This window comes from Prionailurus viverrinus, chromosome C1 (genome assembly GCF_022837055.1).
Source record: "Prionailurus viverrinus isolate Anna chromosome C1, UM_Priviv_1.0, whole genome shotgun sequence".
Classification (NCBI taxonomy): domain Eukaryota; kingdom Metazoa; phylum Chordata; class Mammalia; order Carnivora; family Felidae; genus Prionailurus; species Prionailurus viverrinus.
This window is the reverse complement of record NC_062568.1, coordinates 26,439,318-26,463,843: the sequence shown is the minus strand read 5'-3', so window position 1 is coordinate 26,463,843 and position 24,526 is coordinate 26,439,318. Positions and strand designations below refer to the sequence as shown.

Below are 24,526 nucleotides of genomic sequence, written 5' to 3'. Positions count from 1 at the left end.
CTCCTGCATTTTCTCTAAAAAGTTTATAGTCTTTAAGTTAATTTTTGTGTATGGTACGAGGTAAAGTTCAAGGATTATATTTTCCTGTGAATATCCAGTTGTTCCACCACACCTGTTGAAAAGCCTGTCCTTTCCCACATTGAATTACCCTGGAACCCAATCCCTCTGCCATGTTTGAAGTGAAATTATGTTTTCAGTCTCACCAGTTTCTCCTCCACACTGAGCTTCAAAATCTAGTTCTCTATAGCAAATATCTTCTCCTTTTAAAAAAAAAATACAAAATGTTCTGAGCACATGTTTTATACAAGACACTGCTAAGGTCTGTGAAGAATACAATAAAGTAAAATACAGTATCTCCTCTTCCAAGAAGTTCGCAATCTTATAAATAAGTAAGAAGTTACAAATGCACTTTGGTGTAAAAAAAAAAAAAAAAAAGGTCAGGTGGTTGGTTGAGATGAGTCAAGAAAGAATTAAGTATAAAAATGGCCAAAAGCTTCTGGTTGGAAAATGGAAAAGAACATTGTGTTGCGCATAATAATGGCTTATGGAGATGTCCAAGTCTTAATCATTGCAACTGTGAATATATTACCTTATGTGGCAAAAGGGAACTCTGTAAATTTGACTAAGTTAAGGATCTTGAGAAGGAGTGATGACGCTGGGTTCCCTGGGTGGGTCCAGTATAATCACCAGGGTCCTTATAATATAAGAGAAAGCAGAAGACTGGAGACTCAGACAAGGAAATATGACAATGGAAGCAGTAGTCAGAGTGATGGGATTTCTGGAAGGGGCCATGAGTCAAGGCTTAAAGGCAACTTCTAGAAGTTGAAAAAGGTAAGAGAACAGAAGTTCCCCTAGAATCTCCAGAAAGAATAGAACTCTACCAAAACCTTAATTTTAGTCCAGTGAGACCCAGTTTGGACTTCTGAATTTCAGAACTATAAGGTGATACATTTGTGTTTTTTTTAAACTACTAAGTTTGTAGTAATTATCACAGCAGTCATAGGAAAGTAAAACAGGTATAGAATAGAAGGGTTGCTTTTTGTCCTAGTCTCAAGAGTGAGGTTGTTGGGGAGAACGTCCCACATGGAGGCTTCCTCATACAGTGGTGATCATCACCACTGTGCATAAAGGAGGTGCACAAAGGGCTAAATCCAAAGTGCCCATTACTTTGTCAGCCTCCGTTGCTACAATAAATATTTTGGCTCAAAATGGTGGGTGGATTTTACGCAAACTTTTTGTATTTGTATTTTGTATCACTAGCTTCCTGTGAATCGAAAAAGTTCACCATCCTCCATCCCCACCCACAGAGGGGACCCAAACTACACAAAGACTGAAGACAAGCAATGGCTTTACAAGACCTGGAGTCAGAAATGCTATAATATGTGTAACACCCGTAATGGAAAATCCTCTTTCCCTTTGTAAAATTTGTCTATTCTTCAAACTTCCTACTTATGTTCAGAAACATGAGCCTGAATATCCCCCAATAGAAGACTGGTTGTATAGGACTCTTGGCCATATTTCTCTTTTCTCGAAGAGATTTTTTTTCAGCCAAGTTCTTGTCATAATGCCTGGATACTTTTGTGTGTCCACATGAGGTTAAGTCAAAATCCTTCTTTATTAATGAAAATTCCTTAATAACCAGTATAAGTTATCTGTATATAGACCAAGAAAACACAAGTCCTTTGCCATATCACTGCATCACTCTCAGCAGTGGAGAACATAAAATGCAGAGAGCTGAGCAGTGGCCTTCCTATGGCCTTCCCTGGTGGGAACAGAGCCGCAGGACACGTGGTTGTCACTCTGGGTTGTAAAAGTCCTCTCTGCATGTGGGGATCTGCACAGACAAGCAATGAGCTGAACGTGCACAAGCATTGTGTTGGATGAGAACCTTGCTCCTGGCTAAATAGCAAATAGCAGTACTCATTGTTGAGGCTAATCCCCACTCACTTGGCCTCTCTGTGAGAAATGAATAATGCTCCATAGCCTCATATGTCCAGGCATCATGCTGTATATCCAGGCAAGCCTAGGTGGAGACAATGGGCTTAACGATTGGATTGCTCCACTGTATTTATGGGGGGAGGGGACTTTCATAAGGTCCCTGTGAAGCAAGCCAAGACAAGAGTTTAAAATACCAGGTGAGACAAGATGTTCATGAGCAGAATTAAGTTTGCAGTGTCCTAAATCTCTTTGCTGAATTATTTTATTTATCAGATGGGTAATGCTTTCACATTCAGACTGTGTCTACATAGGATTAAAACAGTGGTAAAAATTTAAAGATTCAGATAACCAATTTTTCCTTTCTTGACCACATGATATCAAGGAATTGGTTTGGCTGACTTAATTTTCTTTATATTTATTTTAGTAGATTAGAAGAATTCACTTCTTTCACTTTATCTAAGAAGGTTTCTATTTTGAAATGTTTTAATGTGCATTTATAGTATGTTCCCACTTTAAACACACACACACACACACACACACACACACACACACACCCTTGTGCCATATCTTCTTTTCATCTCCTGAGCTGGGAGATTCTCAAAAAGATAGGGGCTAAAACAATACTAGTATAATTGAGCTGTAATTATTCTACATTTTTTATGGTATCATTTGGTTCTCTGAATACTGATATCAGATTTTCCACTTGTGAAGTTGCCAGTGAAATGGTGTATGGAGATTGGGAACAGAGTTTGAAGAAATCTGGCTTGGAGAAATACTGCAGGAGCATAAATCTCTTAGAAGCCTGTCGAGCTGGAGGATGCATGCTGATTCATGTGAATTGTGTTCATAAGGTAGGTGAGAACCCTTTTAGAGTAGGAGGAGTTCAAGGGAGTTTGGTCCTGTTAGATGATTAGGCAAAAAGAATTTAATGCAGGAAAATTCTATGAACAAAAATAGTGAGTAATGGAGTCAAAGTTCAGGTGTTTTATTTTTTTTTAGGTTTATTTATTTATTTTGAGAGAGAAGGAGAGGGAAGGGCAGAAAGAGAGGGAGATAGAGAATCCCAAGCAGGCTTCATGCTGGAAGCTCAGAGCCCTATGTGGAGTTTGATCTCATTGAACCGTGAGATCATGACCTGCACCGAAATCAAGAATTGGACATTTAACTGGCTGAGCCACCTGGGTGCCCCCCAGGTGGTTTTTTAGAACCATTTTGGCTTGAAATTAGGAAATCCAAGTGCAATGGGGCTTCTTTCCTGAGTGGCTAGAGAGTAACAAAAGATGTTCCAGTCTTAAACTTGGAAATGAAATTGATAAATAAGTATTATAAAATCTAAGCCATTTACATTCAAGTAGCTCCAATATGCTTACTTTACACAAAAATGAATTATTTAGCACCTGAAATGTGCGAGACTTCAGGTAGACAATCCGAGTTCAGTAGTGGACAAGACAGACATGGTTCTTATCTTTAGTGAAGCTTAAAATTTAGAGACAAGACAAATGTGATAAGCTGAGGAATACCTTCCCCCACTCCCAAAAATGTCCACATCCTAATCCCTGGAATTTATAAATATGTTACCTTGCACAGTAAAAGGCACTTTGCAGATGTGATTAAGGTAAGGTTTTTTGTGATAGAAAGATTAGTCTGGATAATCTAGATAAGCCCAGTGTAATCTCCAGGGTCCTTATAAGAGGGAGGCAAGAGGATCAGAATCAGAGAGATGTGATAGCCAACCAGAGGTGGAAGCAGAGAGAAGATGCTACACCACTAGCAGATAGAAGGAGGGTCCATAAGCCAAGAAATGTAGTTGACCTTCAGCAGCTGTAAAAGGCAAGAAAACAGATTCTGCCCTGAAGCCTCCAGAGAGGCATGACTCTGCTGACACCTTGATTTGGGGCCAGTGGAACCCAGGTCAGATTTCCAATCTCCAGAACTGTAAGATAAGAAATTTGTTTTGTTTTAAACCATTACACTTGCGGTGATTTGTACACTAGCAATAGGAAAATAATACAAAAGGGAAAAAAAGAGCAAATACCATTCTAAATGCCGCTTCATGATCATTGTTGAGGATGCCATGAAGGGAAAGCACAGAGAGCCAGCAGAAAGCTAACAGTCCTAATCTAAAGCAGGCTGAGAGTGGACCTACCTCAATTTCGTGTCTTCTGGAGGAGACAGGAGGAGTACATTGATCAGGAGAAGATGGGGAGTGAGATGCAGCACCCAGAACCACCTCGGCCAGGCCCCAGTGCCTCAAGGAGTTTGACACACTGGAGGCAAGGCCGGGAGGGAGGGGGGATGGGAAGATGGCTGTAGCACAGTGAATAAGGGGACAGTCCCTGAAGGAGCATCAGGACGGGGGCAGATTCTGAAGGGCTTCGTAGACTACAGCGAGTTTAGATTTTATCCCAAAGGGAGAAGGTGGCCCCTGAAGGGTCATAATAAATGGATGCTAAGATCAGATTCAGGTTTTGGGGAGTTCACTCTGGCTCTGTGGGGGGAATGGTTTTGAGGAAGAAAGAGGGCAAGGGGAGAAGCCAGGTGAAGACTGTTGCAATCGTCAGAGGGAGGAATGATTGTAGCAGCTTAGACCAGCATGGTGATAATGGGAGAAAGGAAGCAGATATATTTTGGAAGTAGAATCTACGGGACTTGGGTATTGATTGATTTAACCATTAATTTTTTTTTAAGTTGTGATTAGTATTTCTTTACATGATTATATCACAATTCCATTCTCTTATCGATGAACACTTGGGATTTGTCCAGTTTGGGGCTATTCTGAGTAACACTGCTATCAATACTCCTGTATAACTCTTAGTATGAACATATCATTTTATTTCTCTAAGAGGGAAACCACTGGATCACAGGGGAAGCATATATTTAACCTTTTAAGAAACTACTACACTGTTTTCAAAAGTGGCTGTGCCATTTCATACTCCCTTTGGTGATTTGTTGGACTGTGTCAGGCACATTCCCTCCAAATAAAGAACAATATGCTGAGTTCTTTAAACATGTCCCTATGTTTTGAGTGTTGAGAAATAGAAAGAGGTGAAGATAAGCCCATAGTTCTGTTTGCACATCTCCTGAATGATAGAATCCCTTGGTTCCTTGGGTAGAAGAGGGGTATGTGTGGAGAAAGTTTCTTAAATTGTCACCAAATCATTCTGGGGAGTGTTTTGCCTACAAACTTGTGGAGACCATGTTTCACCAAAGCAAATAATATGATTGGATCAGAGACTGAAACTTCAGAAGCTAATTGCTCTTAGACTATTTCAGATAGGGAAACGGAGGCCCTTAGTCAGTGGAACAGAAGTCTGGTCATAATCTATGCCGTGGCCTCCTGTGTGTGCCAGCTGTCTTCTTCAGAACCTCCCCACTCCTGTTTTAGCCTCCAAAGTTGCAGGTTGAGGCAAAGACCTCTCCCTTCTCACCACTCATCACTCACTAAACAGAATCCTTTATGTCAATTGTTTCTCAAGTCCTCCCTCCAAAAAGGAAAGTGTTCCAGCTGGAGGTATGATCAAAACCAGGATCTTGAGCATCAGAGAAGGTACCAACCAGAAAGGACACAGGGATGGATGAGCAGGCTTAATCCTGGACTGACTCAGGCAAAGAGCATGTACCACCATTGGTTTGGAGATCCAAACCGACCTGCATAGTAAAACAAATAAAAGAAAAACTATAGAAGGAATAAATAGAGCTGAATAGATGGAACCCTAAAGCCAAATAGACTATGAGATTTGAGAAGAAGTCTATAAGAGAATGATGATCTTAGACAGTTTGGGCTCATAAGAAAATTGAAGAGGCAAGGAATGCCTTGCTGGTATATAAATGGATTCTTTTTTGATTGATTTGTCTCTTACCTAGGGAGTAAGAAATCCTTGGATTTAGGGAAAAGGGTGCAGTGGTGCCTTCTGCACCTACCAAAGGATGTATCCACCCAAAACATCTGGGTGGAACTTTCCTTCAAAAAGGGTCCTTGAAGATGTAATTAAGTCAAGGATCTCAAGATAAGATCATCCTGGATTATCCAGATGGGCCCCAAATCCTATGACAAGCATCCCTGCAAGAGAAAGGCAGAGGGGGAAGAAAAGGCTATGTGAGAACAGAGACAAAGATTGGAGTTCTGCAGCTATAAGTCAGGGAATACCTGGAGACACCAGAAGCCAGAAGAAGCAAGAGAAGATTCTCCCTTAGACTCTTTAGAGGCAGTTTGATCCTGCCGACATACTGATTTCAGACTTCTGGCCCCCAGAATAGCGAGCGAATCCATTTTTGTTGTTTTTAAGCCACCTGGTTTGGGGTTGTTACACAGCCACAGGAAGTTCATATAGGGTGGAAGGGAGATTCTTGTTCAGCAGGCCTGAGGGTGGAGTGGAGGAGACACTGTGTATGTTAGTGTGGAAAGATGGAACTGGGTGTGAATGGCCGTGAATTTCCTGTTAAGTCCAGGCAGAATAGAATCTAAGGGGAAGTGATCTACGTAGCTAGCTCCTCATAGAGGGCCACAGCTGGGGCACCTCCAGGACAGATTTCTCATGCTGCTTTTATATTATCCACCCAGTTTGAAAACATAATCCAGTTAGAGATCGGGAGAAAGTTACTTCCTCCCTCTCTCCTGCAGGTTCCATAAATACATGCAACTTCTTCATTTAGTTCAGCCTCATTACCAGTAGAGCAAGCCACACAATTCCGTTCTTTTAATCATTTTTCTCATTATTTTTTGTTCTCTGTTCTAGTTGTCTCATATTTCTTCACTTCTGTCAACCAGTCCCTTGGTTATACATTTTTCTTGTCATTCGCCTTAGAAAAACAAAACTAAACAGCATAATTAGTAGTGCTTGTATGAAAGATGTGACTTTTTAGGGGGGGAAAAGGTGCTATTAATTGCTGATTCACGTTGTAAACATCTTCAACTCCTTTGAGTGTACTGAATTTCTGGTTCCCACAGGGCCTTTCACGAGGTCCTCAGAGCTCTGGCTGTCAAGAAGCGGTGACTCAGGCATGACTGTACAGAGCAGTCTGGATGCAGGGATGCGTGGCCAAGACTAGGGTCACATCACACGAGACTTTGTGTTGAGGAGAGAAGCCCATGCTCGTCATCTAAAGCTCTACCAAAGTGGGTGCCTTGGTTTAAAATTTTAAACCCAGGATTTTAAAAAGGAGAGTATTTAATCCTGAAAAAAAAATAACAACTCTATTTGAAATATAATTTCTTTAATCAAGCAGCACTTAATGTTTGTGTATGATTTTCCTCTGTGAAGGCTAAGGAGGAAAACCTTCCTAAACCTTGTTCTTGAACATTACCCTGCAGCATCAGGAAATTAGACTGTTAAATTTGATGCAACTTTAATTGAATTGGGAGAAGTAGTATGAGGGGGTGGCTAAGAGCCTGAACTTTCGGTTGAGATAGATCTCTGTTTTCAAGTGCAAGCATAAGAGCATCAAATGATTTGAAATTCATGCAGGTACCAGGAACACCATAACTGCTCATAAAATGTATTCATTTTAACCATATTGGGTGGGTTTTTTTCCACCACATGATGTGGAAGGGAGAGCCACCCCTTTCCTCCTTTTGGAGTCATTCTCAAATTCTCTGGTTTCGACACTTCAGAAAAATTGGGGTGGGGTATCAGCAGTGCTTCCTGGGCTCTCCAGGAATCCAGAGAGCCCTCACCAATCCACCCAGAGGCACGTGCCCTGCCTCCTCTGTGCCAGCGTTGGGATGTCAGGCTCTTGGCTGTGATTCCCAAGTGTGGCCATGTATCCAGCCTCTCCACAAACACATGCAGCCAACCCTATTCAAGAGCCTCCTACCCTGGTGCAAGCCCCTCACCCCCTTGGGGCCTGGAACAGCCCAGCTTCCTGCCTTTGGATTCAGTCCCCTCAACTTTGGGAAATCCAGCCCTGGGGCATCAGGGGCCTGCACTTGGAGGAATGAAAGCTTCTCAGTTCTCTCCCAGATTGAGGGAAGTGTAAGCCACTGGGTACAAATCCCACCCGGGCCACCTTTCTAAGAGGAATAAAGAGAAAAGGTCCTTTACTCTTTCTCAGATGGCCTACAATGAGAAAACATGGCTTGATTAGTGTCTTGTCTTGGCACATTAGCACTCCAGTCTTCATTGGAGAGCCTACTTTGTCAAGTACTTGCCAGCCTGGACTAGCAAGCCACACACCTTCTGGGTTCAAGTCCTAGTCCACTACTTACTACCACTGCTTGCTACTTACTATTCTTGGAGTTCAGATTGCCAGGTAAAATACAGGATGCCAAATCGAATGTGAATGTCTAATAGGTAATTTTTGTAGTGCAAGCATGTCCCATATATCATATGCAAGATTTGGTTTTTTAGCAAAAAATATGAGAGAGTAATATATGGGAGAGACTTACACGACAAGATTATCATTTGTTATTCTGAAGTTCAAAATTAACTGGGTGTCCTGTATTTTTATTTGCTGAGTCTGGCAACTCTATCCTGGATAAGGCCCTTAAACCCTCTGAGCCTCAGTTTCCTCATCTGCAAAATGGAAATAAAAATAGTACTGTATTCTGAGTATCTCTGTCACAGAACTGTTACAAGAATTCAGTGAGTTAATATTTGGAAAGTGCTTAGAACAGGAGTTGGCAGATAACAGGCACTAATAAAGACTTGCTAAGTAAATAAATCTAACCAACCTCTTGTCGAGCTGTCTATACATGCTTTACATAAACAACTATCCCTTGTTCTACAAAAACACAATAATCATAGGTTCTGAGCAAGGCTATAGGGGAAGGGACTGGGTTCTTTCTCAGGGTACAGTAATTTCAATGATCTTCCCAGACTCCTTTTTCCCTTCCTGCAGTAGCCCCCACAGCTGATTTAGACGATTGTTTACATTACCTCACCCCATTCCTCCTGTTACCCCAGCATCAGTAGAGAATGGGGTTTATTTTATGCCGGCAGGTGGTAGATGAAAGTACCAGGAGGAGGGCAGAGGATTTCTGGCTGCATTCTCCCTCTCCCTTGTCACCAGGACTATTCCTGTCACTCATGCCTCATAACTCTCAGGCCCCCATTCACCCTCACTCATCTCACCCCCTCCCCAAGCAAGCACTAGCACAAGAAGCTCATGCTGGACCAAATGCCCACAGGTCAACGTCTTTGTCTTCTTGTACAAGGCCTTAGAAAGAGGGCAGGGAGAAGGTGTGAGACAGGAAGAATTATGAAATGGGAAGGGTGCCTTCTCCACTCTGAAGGCCCTCCTGAGCCACATTTCTTCAAGCCCCATGATTACTCTGATTCTCCTTCTTGTGACTACTGCATGTTCCTATTGCAAATCCAGACCACAGACCTTTTGCAAAGCCTCCAAGCTCAGACACAGGAGTCTCACAGAAACAACTCTCTAGGCAGTTGAGGTCACTTGGCTTCAGGGATCAAATCCATTTTATTCTGTATTTCTTGGTTTTGCTCATGATGGAGAACTAAAACCTGAAAGGAAAAAAAAAAGGCTTGGATCAAGGAGATGAAGTCAACAAAGAAGCCAAAAGGCTATAAAACAAGAAACAAAACCATCTACCCAGAAAGAGAAGGTGACATCAATAGAAAAGGGGAAAAGAAAGCATATATCAGTCACTAAGTCCTCAAAAGAAAAAGACAGAGGACATTGAGACTCAGGTCCTGAGGAGTTCAAACGAACATGAGGTTCCAGCAATCCCTCCTCCAACAATTCACATCCCCAAACTCTGAGGGCTACATCCAGCCTTTATTTTGTAGTCTTTGACCTGAAGGAGACTGCTCCAACCTGCAGGAGACTCACTCAATGGTCTGTAGGTAGAGTCTCAGAGTCTCTGCCTCCTTGACCCAGAATCTATGATCCCACCGACAGTTCTTCAACAGGAAGAAGAGAGAGCATGGTGTCTCTGTGCTGCAGAAATTGACTCTCCTGTATTTCAATGATATATTGATATATAGCAAACCATCTCAAAGCCTAGATGCTCAAAAACAATTCATTCTCCCACAATTCTGCATGTTGTTTGGGCAATTCCTTGTGGTGGCACCAAGTGAACTGTGATGGTTGCTGTCACTTGGAGACTCTATTGAAACTCAGCCAGGGCTGTTGGTAAATGACTTAGCCTTCTTCCAGTTAGGCCTCTCCACATGGCTGCCTCACAGATTGGTAGCTGGTTTCCAAAAAGAACATACCAAGAGGGAGAGCTCTAAGCAGGAGAAAGTAGAAAATTCCAGGCCAAGCAAGAGCTGGTCCCAGAACTGGCACAGTATCACTTCCATAATATTCAATTGGTTAAGGTAGTTATAGACTCCATCCAGAGTCAACTGAGAGGGGACTACACAGAGGCATGAATCTTGGAAGACACAGTTCATGGGAGTCATCAAAGGAACAGTCTACCACATCTGTTCTGTAAGTTCCATAGTACCTCCAAATAATACTCTGCCTCATGCCTACCATTCAGGTGAACACATATTTATTGAATACTTTCAGTATTCAAGTCACTATATTAAGTTTTTTTTTTTTTTAACTGGGTGGCGGTTCTTGTTTCTACCTTTATTTAAGGATCTCACAGTTGAAACGGAACAAACACACAGGTACACAAATTCCAGTGGAAATTACACTATGAATCCTTGCTACATAAATAAATCTAAAAAGAAGAGGATTTAGTGGAGGAGAAAATTATTCTGAGCTACAGGATTATGAGAAAGTTTCATGGAAAACTGCTGGGAATGTGCTTTAGAAATTGTAAACCACAATTTTAACATTCTGAGATATTACCATTATTGTTACAAAGCTTTTGCCTCATCAAAAACTATAAGATCTTCTGCCTACCCTAAGTCTAGCAAGCCACCTGTTTACATCTTAAGTGTTTGCTGGTGAAGTCAGTGCTCTCTGTGCCTCAATGGCATGACCTTAAAGGTTTTGATGATTTAGTATATTTGAGGTTTTTCTTTTTTTTTTTAATTTTTTTTAACTTTATTTATTTTTGAGACAGAGAGAAACAGAGCATGAACAGGGGAGGGGCAGAGAGAGAGGGAGACACAGAATCTGAAACAGGCTCCAGGCTCTGAGCTGTCAGCACAGAGCCTGACGCGGGGCTTGAACTCACGGACCGTGAGATCATGACCTGAGCCGAAGTTGGACGCTTAACCGACCAAGCCACCCAGGCGCCCGGAGGTTTTTCTTTTTTTAATGTTTATTTATTTATTTTGAGAGAGAGAGTACAAATGGGGGAGGGGCAAAGAGAGAGAGGGAAAGAGAGAATCTCAAGCAGGTTCCACACTGTCAGCACAGAGCCCAACACAGGGTTCGATCTCACAAACTGTGAGATCATTAGCTGAGCCAAAATCAAGAGTCAGACACTTAACCAACCAAGCCACCCTGGCTCCCCTATTTGAAGTTTTTAAAACAGTTCTTGGCATACACAAAAAATGTTCAATAAGTGTTAATCATTGGTAATTATGATGGACTGAATAATGCCTCTTCCTGAAAGATGTCTTCCTTCACAGGAATCTGCAATGATATTACCTTACATGGCAAAAAAGACTGTACTGAGATGACTAAGGAACTTGAGATGGGGGAAGGCATCCAGGACTATCCAGGTGAGCCAGTGTAATCACAAGGACCCATATAAAGGGGAAACAGGAGGGTCAGAGTCAGAGAAGGTGATGTGATGATGGAAGTAGAGGTCAAAGACATGCAGGGTCATTGACCAAGGAATGCTAACAGCCTGTAGAAGCTAGAAAAGGCAAGGACAGATTCTTTCCTAGAACCTCCAGGAGAAACACAGCCTTGCTGACTCATTTTGGACTTCTGACCTCCATAACTATAAAATAATAAATCTGTGTTGTTTTTACCCACTAAGTTTTTGGCAACTTGTAATTTGGTACAGCAGCAAATAGAAAGTTAATGCAATGATGACGATGATGATGATGACAATAATCTGAAAGCCAGGACCTCCTACACACAGTCAAGAAGCCAAACCTAACCGACCAAAGCAACGTGTGCTGTCCAGTCCTAGAGAAAGATATTGGAGCTTGGTAAAAATGAAGTAATTCTCTGTGCATCTTATTCAATCAAGCTGTCACTGTTTTTTGCTTTCTAGATTTCAAACATCAAAACAATGCTAACTACTTTGCATTTATATTTTATGACTTTTTTTTGAGCATTTTCATTAATATTTTATTATGAAGTCATGAGTTTTACTTTAATTATATATTTTGTGAAGGTTTTCAGCATAAATATGATTTTCTCATGTATTGGGGCTCTTTGGGGCTTCTTCTCCCTTTTGGGCAACACATCCCTAAGCATCTTATAGCAGGCAAAGATGAGAGGTGCTCAACATTCTGAAATTACTAACAACTCACTTCTGCATGGCACTTTATAGTTTACATAGTTCTTGTGTCAGCCTCATCTCATTTTACCCTTGCAACATTCCTGTGAGAGGAAAACTAGCCTTGGGAAGGTTGAGAACGAATTATGGAAGTGGCATAGATAGCAAGTAGTAGAGCCAGGTTTTTATGCAAGCTTCTTGACTCTCTGATCACTACCCTGAGAGATATTTTCAAAGGTTTTTAGGAGAAATTTCAGAGGTTTGTCTATTCTGAAAATGAGGCTTCCTATCTTTCCCTGCTTCTCCCGCACTGCGGATTTACATTGCAAGGGTCTAAGATGTTCCAGATGTGAAGATACATTCATGACATGCAATGCAGCTGTCATGGCACGTCCAAGTTTAAACACTGGCCCTTTAACACATGTGTATTCCCGTGATCGAAAGCGAGGCATTGGATGTTGAGTGCTAAATATTTTTGAACACTATCAATAGAAGACACATTGCTTCAGAACTTGGAGATATGAGTGAGGGCTGTGGAGTGAGAGAAGATCTTTTTCGCTGACAGCCATTCTTTCCAAAACTATTGTAAGTTCGGTTTTAATCTAGTAAGCCAAAAACCTAAAATGTTGAGTAAGAAACTTGGTTGTGGCCTTTCAATATATTTCCTAGTAAAGCGAATCTGAATTCAGGTATCAGATCCTTGGATTTGGGAATGAAAGGGGATCTTGACTACCATTAAGAATACTGTGAGCAATGCTGGAGATGCTTTCGGATTTTGTGTTGCAGTCCTCACTCAGCCTATCATATCATATCACCTTTGAAGACAATTGTGCAGATAAGGATTAAACAATAAAGAAATATAGAGGAGCCTGCAGGAATCCTAAATAGCCTGTCACAAAATATAAACAGACTTGGAGACATTCCCCCCAGAGGAATTAGACACCTTTAAATAATGGAGAAAATGAAATCTCACTCCTTCCATGAAGGTCTTTCATTGACCTGGACCAGATACAACTTCTTCCAATTAAGAAGTTCCATCCAACACCTAAATTCCAGCACGTTTAGAGCTGAAATGGGATCTAGAAGTTACCTATGGGGAATAATTTACCAGCTGGCTGAATGTAAAATCAAGATTAATTTAAGAACCCAATAACTTTATTATAAATTGGCAAAAACCAATTTGAAAATACAGTGGAGAAAATCCCATTCACAACAGGAACCAAAGGTATAAAACCTAGCAATAAATCGAATGAGAATGTGCAAGACCTATGTAAGTAAAACTAAAGCTCTACTGAAGGATATAAGAAAGAGCTGAATAAATAGAGAATTATGCTTTGTTCCTAGATGGAAATGCTGAAAATTTTAAAGATTTCATTATTCCCAAATGAAAATCCATAAATTCCATGTGATTTCAATCAAAATTCCACCGAGCTTTCACAGAACTTGATAAGTTTGTTTTATTTTTTCATTATTTAAACTTATTTGAGAAGCTTATTTTAAAATACATGTAAATATGGACAAAATTAAGTATGACCTTTTTTAAAAAAACAACAACGAAGAAAAGAGGCATTACTTTAACAGATTGCAAAACATACTATAAGTCTATAACTATTTAGAGTGTGGTTTTTAGCATAGAAATGTATTTTTTAAATCAGTGAGATAGCTTAAGAGTATAGAAAGAGGGGTTCCTGGGTGGCTCAGTCAGTTGGGTGTTGGACTTGGCTTGATTCGTGGGTTTGGCCCTGCATCGGGGTCTGTGCTGACAGCTCAGAGTCTGGAGCTTGCTTCAGATTCTGTGTTTCCCTCTCCCTCTGTGCCCCTCCCACACTGTGCATGTGTTCTCTCTCTCTCTCTCTCTCTCTCTCTCTCAAAAATAAGTAAATAAACAAACATTTTTAAAACAGAGTATAGAAAAAGAATCATGTATCTGTAGGAATTTAGTACATGATAAATGTGGTATTTAAAATTAACGGGTATAAGTTATTATTGCATGTTGCAGCAAGTAACAGACACCTGAAAAATAGTGGCTTAATCAGAGATTTATTTCCTCACATAGCAAGTAGAGCCTTGGGAGATCTACGTTCCCTTCAGCTTTCCATTCCAGCCTCCTTATCACGTGCTGTTACCACTGTGCTGGTTGCCTCATGGGCAACTGGCTGCCCATCCTCTAATCTCATGTTCCTATTTTCAGCAAGAACAAAAAGAAGAAACAAGGAATAATGGATGTGTCTTGAGATAAGGACTTTTCCATAAGTCGAAGTAGGCTTCTACTTCTGTCTCATTGTCAGAACTCTGTCACCATCGCTCTAGCTTCAAGGGAGGCCATGATATACAGGTCCTTAGCTGAGCACAATGACACCAAAAGTGAAGCAAAACAAAACAAAACAACAAACCCCAAAAACCAAAAAGCCTATTTTTCTTTTCCATAAAGAAGAAAGGAAGGCTAGCTAGGTAGGTATTTAGAGGTGTCTCCTCCACAGGGCCAGCCCAGTGGGTATGAGGCCGATGTAGTCACACAGGACCCCATGCTTGGGTTTATGCTCTGTTATAGCCATCTTGAAATCCTTAATAACTTTATCCTCGAATTTGTGTTTTGTAAGTGACGTCCAATGGGACAATGGGGCATGTGATGAGTCCAGGAGGTATGTGCAATATGTATGTTCATGGTCTTATTGCCCCTTTTTGCACACAACATTCATGGCACCCCACAAGGAAAGAATTTTGGTGGATTCATGATGCATGGAAGCTCAGTGAGACTCAAAGCATATACAAAGTAAGTATGTTACATCCCTGAGTAAATGGGGGCACTGACTGCCCTGAGAGGCTGTGCTGCTTTCCATTTAAGTCAGAACTTGCTTCAAATACAGAAAGAAAGTAATGGCATTCTAAGAAAAATCAGTAACTTAGGAGCTCGATCATGCCCTTTCTTACTTAGGTTACTGCCCTGCCTTAACCAACCACCTAAGCTGAAAACGATGATGTACAGCAAAGGAAAACAGGGCAACCTATAATTCCTTTTCCTTACAGTCATTCCTTACTCATCAGTAAATTAAAGGTAGAGAGTACTTATAGAATGTGTGTGTATCAAAAACTGACATAAAAACAGCTGAATTAGTTTTGTACAATGTTCTCACTTTTCTAGTAAGAATAAAATAGATATGCATATATAAACCACAATATACAAATTGTTTAATTTCAGTGATTATGTATACAAGTTATGCACAGGACTATCAGTATGTCAGAACTATTCACATGATCAGAAAAGACCTAAAGCCCTAAACTCTCACTTTTGGATAATGAAATCTCTGTTTAATTACTTGTGACTACAAAGCTATCCAAGCAGAGACTTCAGTGACCACACATGACAAAGAATACAGACCCTACACAATTAGTTCATAAATGTCACTAAACAAACAACAAATACAACAACAAAGAATAATAATAACAAATCTGGGGAGTGAGGTAAGAGAATCTGATTTTCAGAATGGGCATATTATATTATTTAAGCTGTCTAGTTTTCAACAAAAAATATGAAACATACAAAGAAACAAAAAAATTGTAGCCCATACATGGAAAGGGAAAAACAATAGAATCTGTCCTTGAGTAAGCATAGACTTTAGAATTACCAAAGACTTTGCATCATCTCTTTTAAATATATCCAAAAAACCTAAACGAAGCCATGTTTAAAGACCTAAAGGGAATTGTGAGAATGATATCTCACCAAATAGAGAATATAAGTATAGAAATAAAAAAATATGAAAAAGGAACCAAAAAGGAATTCTGGAATTGAAAACAACAATAACTGAAATAAAAGAGTCATGAGAGGGGTTCAACAGCAGACCTGGGTAGGCAGAAAAAAAATCAGTGACCTTGATAATACATTAATTGAGATTATCTAGTCCAAGGAATAAAGCAGTAGAAAGATGAAAAAATTTTTTAAAGAACAGAGTCTCAGACACATGTGGGAAATCATCAAACATACTACCACATGCATGATAAGAGTCCCAAAAGGAGAAGAGAGAAAGTAGCAGAAAGATATTTGAATAATAATGCCTGAAAACTGCTTACATTTAATAAGAGACATTAACTACATATTTAAGAATTTATGATAAACTCCAAGTTGTATAAACTCAAAGGATTCACATCATACTCAAACTCTGTAATGCCAAAGGCAAAGAAGAAATCATGAGAGCAACAAGAGAGTAGGAATTCATCACATACAAGAAACCCTCCATAAGATCAATAACCAATTTTCATCCGATACCATGGAAGCTAGAAAGTAATGCGATGATATATTTGAAATTCCAAAAGAAAAATGGTGTCAATCAAGAAATCTACATCCTGCCAAACTATCCTTTGAAGAAGTAATTAAAACATTCCCAAATAAACAAAAACTGAGACGGTATTAATGTATTTTCTAATTTGTAACACTTTTTTTCCCTCCTGTCTAATTTAACTGACAACTGCATAAAGCAATGCTTATAAATCTGTGCTGATAGATACACAGTGTATAAAGATGCCATTTTTATAACAATAACAGCACAAAGAAGTTATATAAAACAATGTTTTTGTACACTACTAAAATTAAGTTGGTATTAATCTGAACTAGATTTTTAAAAATTAAGATATTCATTACAATCCCCAGGGCAACCACCAAGAAAACAATCCAAAAAAATATACTAAAAGAAATGACAGGAGAATTAAAATAATACACTTAAAAATATCATTTAATACAAAAGAAGTCAGTAATGTAGTAAGAGAGGAACAAAAAAAACCATAGATATACAGAAAACAAATAGCAAAATGGTAGATATAAATCTTACCTATATTAATTTTCTCAGGTCACCATAAGAAAATACTATTGTATACATGGTTTAAACGACAGACATTTATTTTCTCTGAGTTCTGGAAACTAAAAGTTCAAGATCAGATTGCCAGCAGGGTTGGATTCTGGTGAGGCCTTTTATCCCGGCTTGTAGATGGCCACCTTCTTGCTGTGTCTTCACATGGCCCTTTCTCTGTGAAAGACTGAGAGATCTCTGATGTCTTTTTCTCTTCTTATAAGGACACCAGTGCTACTGGATAAGGGCCCCACCCTTATGACATCATTTAACCTTAATTATCTCCTTTAAGGTTCTTTATCCAAGCATAGTCATATGGGGGATCTAGGCTTCAACATATGAATTTTGGAGGGACATGATTCAGTCAATAAAACCATCTTAGTAATTACAGTAAATGTAAATGGAATAAGTATTCCAATCAAAAGGAAATTATTGGCAGAATACATTAAAGAAAACATGTTTCAACTATATACTATCTACAAAAGACATACTTTAGATTCAAAGACACAAATAGATGGAAAGTAAAATAATGGAAAAAGATATTTATTCCACATCAAAATGGAGCTGGAATGGCTGTACTAACATCAGATAAAATATACTTGAAGACAAAAGTTATTGCTAAAGAAAAAGAAAGGTATTTTATAATGATAAAAGTGTAAACCCATCAAGAAAATATAGCATTTATGTAACAATATATATATGATAAAAAATATATATGATAGATATGTGAATAAATATATAATACCATATATATGTGCACCTTGTATAAGTATTACATATTATAAACACTATACATATATTATATTGTATAATATATAAATATTACATATATTATACACATATATAGTATAAAAAATATATACATGGTGAAAAACAGAGTGCCCAAAATACATGAAGCAAAGACTGGCAGAATTGAAGGGAGAAATAGACAATTCAACAATAATAATGGGAAACTTCAATATATCACTTCCAATAATAAATAGAACAACTAGCCAAAGGTTAATAAGGAAATAGACTTGAATAGCTCTATAAAAAAATAGCTCTAGATTTAACAGACACTTATAGGAAATTCCACTCAACAATGGCAGAATACATAATCTTTTCAAGTGTAGATGGAACATTCTCTTGGACAAGCTGTATGTTAGGTCATAGGAGTGTCAATAAATTTAAAAGGATTGAAATATTTCAAAGTATGTATTTCCCAATCACAATAGAAGGAGATTAAAACTCAATAACAGAAAAAAACTTTGGGAATTCACAAATATGTGGAAATGAAACAAAACATTCCCAGTAACAAATGTGTCACAGAAAACACACACACACACACAAGTGAGATCATAAAATACTTTGAGATGAATAACAATGAAAACAAACATAACAAAATTTATGGGATGCAGATACAGCAGTGGAGAACTGTTGCTCTATCTGCATTGTTTGAAATTTGTAAGAATGCTTTCAAGTGCAATAATATAATTTTTAAAAATCTCTAATTGTGAAAACCTTGATGAATCCTTTATTTAACAGTTACACAGTTGCCCAGAAATGTTGAACAACTTTTCCAGTCACACTGTTAGTCAGTGGAGACTCAATAAAACCAGGGACTCCAAGTTCCTGCAATATTTGTGGACCCGTCCCTCATCCCTTCTCCATCCCTTCTCCATCACACTTCTAATATTCAAATGATTTTTTTCATAACTGCCATAGTTGATGGTGCATTGACTTTAATCCACTAGAGTATTAGTTCGTAAAATGTGAAGACCTCTTTATTTCTCTGGATGCATTAACATGGCATTTTATATAGTAATTGGGTACTCATTATATTGCAGGCACAAGGCTAGTCAGTAGAGATAAAGGTGAACAAGGCACAGTCCCCTCCATGGAGGGGGTCAGTCATAATCTAGTAGCTGCTAAATAAATTCCTAGTTGATTAAGTAAATGGATGGTGAAACCTACAAGTGGATAGTCCTGCCTGCCTACTTAAGAGCACTTGCTAGATTTACTGGAATACTTTTATTTATTTTTTAATGTTTTTTATTTTTACTTTTGAGAGAGAGAGAGAGAAAGAGCATGAGTGGGGGAGGGGCAGGGAGAGCAAGGGACAGAGGATCTGAAGCAGGCTCCATGATAACAGCACAGAGCCTGATGCGGGGCTGGAACCCACAAACCACACGATCATGACCTTCGCCAAAGTAGGATGTTCAACTGTCTGAGCCACCCAGGAACCCCCTGAAATACTGGATTGCAAGTAACTTGTTCTGCGAGTGTTCCACAAGACAAGTAAACATTTCTAATAAATTTTAACTTGATAAATGAGAATCGTCTTGTGATACGAGTAGTTCGCGATGCCAGGTGTCACATGATCACAACTGAGCCAATGGTCCTTAAATTTGCTTTGATATACAAGTGCTTTGGATTACAAGCATGTTTCTGGAACAAATCATGCTCACAAACCAAGGTTTTACTGTACTTTCAAATGTATGAAAAAGTTCAGAATAAAGAACTAATTAGACACTAATTTTTCCAACAATATATTGAAACCACTAGCGACCATTCCAAACATGCCTTGTTTTAGACCCCCCCAAAAAAACAACTCTAAAATAGGATTGATGAAAACCTTTACTATCCAGATAGGTAATTTCTACTGACAAATGAGATCATATGCTTCCAAGTGGGTAGATACTATGGGATATTTCCTGTGTTTTGAAAAATAAACCTAAAAGAGATTGATTTTTTAAATGTTGACAGTAGCAACAGAAAATGCATCCCTAGTTTAGAAGATAAATTCAATTACAGATGCAATGTTAAACACACACACACACACACACACACACACACACACACACAGAAAGAACCCCATAAGAAATGGATTATACTTCAGACTGGAGTCAGGTTCAAGTCTTCTAAAGAGCAGTTGGATCTGGACCTTTCCTAGCTCGGCCACCACCAGACACACACGTCCTGATGGTAGGGATTGTGCTAAGGTTCTGTGGTGCTGTGAGACCATGATTATTATCCTCTGTGGGCCATGAGTGTCAGCCTTCTGCAAAATGTAGTTCTGGGAAGATTCTGCACATTTGCTTTCAGAGGTCCCTCTGTCTCTTGATGCTTGGTGGAAATCTTTCCCTAAGCAAGAAGAAGAAACACTGTTACTGACAAGCTCAGTGACAAAAGATAAGGCTAAGGAGGTGGGAGAAGTGTTCATCGGTGACAAAAGGCTTCAGAAAAGGGATCTAGAGTCAGTGAGTCTGGAGACAAATGGTCTAAAGAAGCATTTCCAGTGCTTCAGAATTGATGCTCCAAGTCACCGAATTCACACTTTTAGAACTTGCTAATAAACATTTAGTGACAGGACAGGATATGTTATGCTGCAGTAGAAAGCAACCCCAAAAGTCTAACTGGGTTATAATAACAAAGTTCTATTTCTTGTTCATGCAACATGTTTATCACAGCTTGGCAGAAACCTCCACCGGCTGTAGAGTCCCAGGCTAATGGAGCTGCCACCATCTCAAGCACTGGTCACCGTGTCAGAGGAAAGATTGCTCTAGAGGATCTTGTTCTGATAATTACATGATCTGGCCCAGAGCAACACATATCACCTCCACTCACAACTCATTCTACAGAACTAGTCACATGATCCCACCCAATGTCAAGTGGGCAGGCAGTGCAATCCTACCATGTGCCCAAAGTAAGAGAGCCAGAAATATTTGGTGAACGGCATCTGTGACATTCACAGAAGTAACAGAAATGATCATCGAGACAGAACAGGAATTCCAGCCACTTTAGTAAACCTCTGCCTATATATCACCAGGGTCTGCATTACTAAACCCCGACATTTATCCCGATATTTTGTGATTTTTTTTCCTGTCCTGGCATTTTCAGCTCATCATTTACCTACCAGCAGGCAATTTAGAACATAACTTCTATGTCTCCGATGATTGCAGAACCCACCATGTACATAAGCTGTGACTAAATAATCAGTTCAACTGAAAATTGAAGGTAAAGTAATTTCAGAACAGGTTCTGCTACAATGGAATATGGGACTTAACATGATTTGGAGTTTAATATCTGTAAAAACAGAGTTATGAACTCAAATGCCCGCAGGGACAGACAGGTAACATAAATGCATGAAGAGGTTAAACATAGGAGGACAGGAGTGAAGGGGGCTAAGCTGAACTGGAAAGAATACGGCCTATCTAAAAGAAGCAGAGGCTCTCATCTGGATTCTTACATGAAATCTTGGTTTTGGATTTTGGCTAAAAAAAATCTATAGCACACCTTTTAAATTACACTCTATGAACCAAAGAAAGCATGTCATAAGCAAGATTTCACCTGCGGGCTACCAATTTGCACTCTCTGCTGAAAAGGTATGGGTTATTAACATACGTCCCACAAGGCTGATTATTTCCTGTTTAGGTGCCACTTCCTATTAGGAGCTGGGGCTCCAGTTGTAGATGCCTGCCGTTGGGTTAATGATGGAAGGGACATCTGCAGTCACAGGTATGCAGTGTTTGGTTTGGATTATTGAATGAAAGTGTTGAGAGTACATGAGACTTACCTTGATGAACTAATAGTCCTTCTATAGAAATACCACTCTGACAAATTTGAAGGACGTGTGTTAGCAATCCCTACTATTTCCTTTTAAACACAGGGAGTATTGACATATATTTTATTTATTTTTTTTATTTTTTTTAATTTATTTTTGAGACAGAGAGAGACAGAGCATGAACGGGGGAGGGTCAGAGAGAGAGAGGGAGACACAGGATCCAAAGCAGGCTCCAGGCTCCGAGCTGTCAGCACAGAGCCCGACGTGGGGCTTGAACTCACGGACTGCGAGATCATGACCTGAACCAAAGTCGGACGCTCAACCGACTGAGCCACCCAGGCGCCCCTTGAAATATATTTTTAAAATAGATGACAGCATCCCATTCCAGGTAGTACGTAGCCTATCACTAAATTGTATTCTGATGAATTTATATTCCATCGAATGAACTTCCTTAAATACCAGCCACAGCACCAAGTTCCTCAGTATGTATGTGGAGTATTGTTCAGTGGTTTCAGGACATAGAATATGGAGCCAAATCCACTTTCGTCGGTGGTGGGATCTTAGGCAAGTGGCTCAGCTTCTCTGTGCCTCAATTTCCTTACCAAAAAACAAGGATAATAATGGCACCTTCTTACCAGAGTTGCTATGAAGATTACATTAAGTCAATTATACGTGTAAATTGCTTAGAATCCGGACAGGCACAAAGTAAGCATTCAGGGAAAGTATTTTAGCCTAGTGTCTTAACTCTTCCTCATTAACTCACACACTCCTATGTTGTCATTCTTTGCTAGAGACAAAACACTTGATTTTCTTCCCCCAACAGACTCTGTCCTGGACAGCTATTCTTCGAGTGCTACGTGAAGTCTTCCCCAAACAGAGGACTATCTGTACGGCTACCATAAAATCTCACCACGATGCTCTCTCTGGTTGAGGTTGTCATTACCATCTCACAACATGGTCCTTGTCAGTACTTCTGAGAGAACCCAAAGCTTGCTCGCTTTTCTCAGCAGGAGACCCCCACACCCTGCTCCTCTGTAGACGCTTTAAAATGCACTCGAACACCGTAGACCAATCAGTTAGCAGAGTAAACAATTTCTCCTAAGGGATCTGTGGTGTTTTGATGATCTGCAGCCATGGAAACAGCAGATGAAGTGTTTGGGTCATTGGAATGCTTTTAACTCGTGCTTCCTGTGGCAGAGACTACTAATTGCTTCTCAGTATCCTTTCTCCCCCTTTTTTTAGACATTTTTAGCTAAGCACATTGTTGCCCTACTAAAACATTTTCTCTTGAACTTAATGTTGCTATGTGAAAGTTTTGGCCAAAGAGCTATGGGCAGGAATGCTGTGAGCCTTCCAGGGATTCCTCTTAAAGGGAGAGTACTAATCCTTCCTTCAACCTTTTCTCTATCATGATATCTTGAATGTGGATATGATGGCTGGAACTTCAGCAGTTATTTTTAGGCTATGAGGTTTAAGGCAGCAGTTCTTAAAATGTGGAATGAGGACACACAGCATCCCCCAAACCCTTATTCAAGAAATTCCCAAGTTTCAGTTTCCTTTGCCAATCACATATTTATGTAAAACCTAGAATGTTCTCCGGAAACTTCAACCAAAACAATACATTGCAATAGATTCCATACAGTAGCAGATATTTGCTTCAAGGGAGTCAGATAGGGATTTTGTGTGTGTGTGTGTGTGTGTGTTTTTATAAAGTTATTTTATTTTATTTTTTTATTTTTATTTTTATTTTCAATATATGAAGTTTATTGTCAAATTGGTTTCCATACAACACCCAGTGCTCATCCCAAAAGGTGCCCTCCTCAATACCCATCACCCACCCCCCCCTCCCTCCCACCCCCCATCAGCCCTCAGTTTGTTCTCAGTTTCTAAGAGTCTCTTATGCTTTGGCTGTCTTCCACTCTAACCTCTTTCAGATAGGGATTTATAAATATGTAAACACATTACTCTTCTCACCAAATTTGTTTTAGAAAATATAATTATTTTTCATAAATCTGTGTTATTAGTGTTTACATGCAATGGGTTTATTGTCATTTAAAATGGATTAAATAAGTGTGCACAATAATTCTGTTTTAATTTATTGTTTTTTAATTTTTTCAATTGTATTTATTTTATTTTGAGAGAGAGACAGAGAGTGAGCAGGGGAGAGGCAGAGAGGGAGGGAGAGAGGGAGAAACCCAAGCAGGCTCCTTGTGGTCAGCACAGAGCCTGATGTGGGCTCAAAGTCACAACCATGAGATCACAGCCTGAGCTGAAACCAAGAGTCGGATGTTCAACCAAATGAGCCACCAGGCACCCCTCAGTTTTAATTTCTAATAAACTAACCCACATAAGGAAAAGTTCCTTGGGGGCCTTAATAATTTTTAAGGGTATAAGGGTGCCTGGGTGGCTCAGTCAGTTAAATGTCTGACTTTGGGTCAGGTCACGATCTTGTGGTTTGTGGGTTTGAGCGCCACGTCAGGCTCTGTGCTGACAGCTCAGAGCCTGGAGCATGCTTCAGATTCTGTGTTTCCCTCTCTTTCTGCCCCTGTCCACTCGTGCTCTCTCTCTCTCACAAAAATAAATAAACATCAAAAAAAATTTTAAGTAATAATTTATAAGGGCATAAAGGGGTCCTGAAAATAAAAAGCTTGAAAACTGGTCTAGTCGCACATTCTAGGCAGAAAGATGAGCTACAAAAAAGCCTGACTTAACGTCAACTTCTTTTTATTTGAGCAAAAATTAAACTTTTATTATGCGTAAGTCATTATTATTAGAGGATTTGTTATATCCAGCCAAACTGATATTTAACAGATACATTTACGCTTTGTTATTTCATTTGAGACCATGGCTAGGAATACAACAGAGCAATTAAAAGCTGAAGATGTT

The 24,526-nt window shown here is 39.5% G+C and overlaps 1 long non-coding RNA gene across 1 annotated transcript; it reads right to left on the bottom strand.

Moving 5' to 3' along the window:
- Positions 1 to 6,669: 6,669 nt before the first annotated feature.
- LOC125173735 (uncharacterized) lies at positions 6,670 to 22,727 on the bottom strand. The gene is made up of 4 exons (XR_007155134.1): positions 22,551 to 22,727; positions 19,971 to 20,220; positions 9,265 to 9,401; positions 6,670 to 7,112 (listed from the first exon to the last, which is right to left on the bottom strand). It is a non-coding gene; the product is annotated as an uncharacterized LOC125173735 (long non-coding RNA).
- Between the last annotated feature and the right edge of the window lie 1,799 nt (positions 22,728 to 24,526).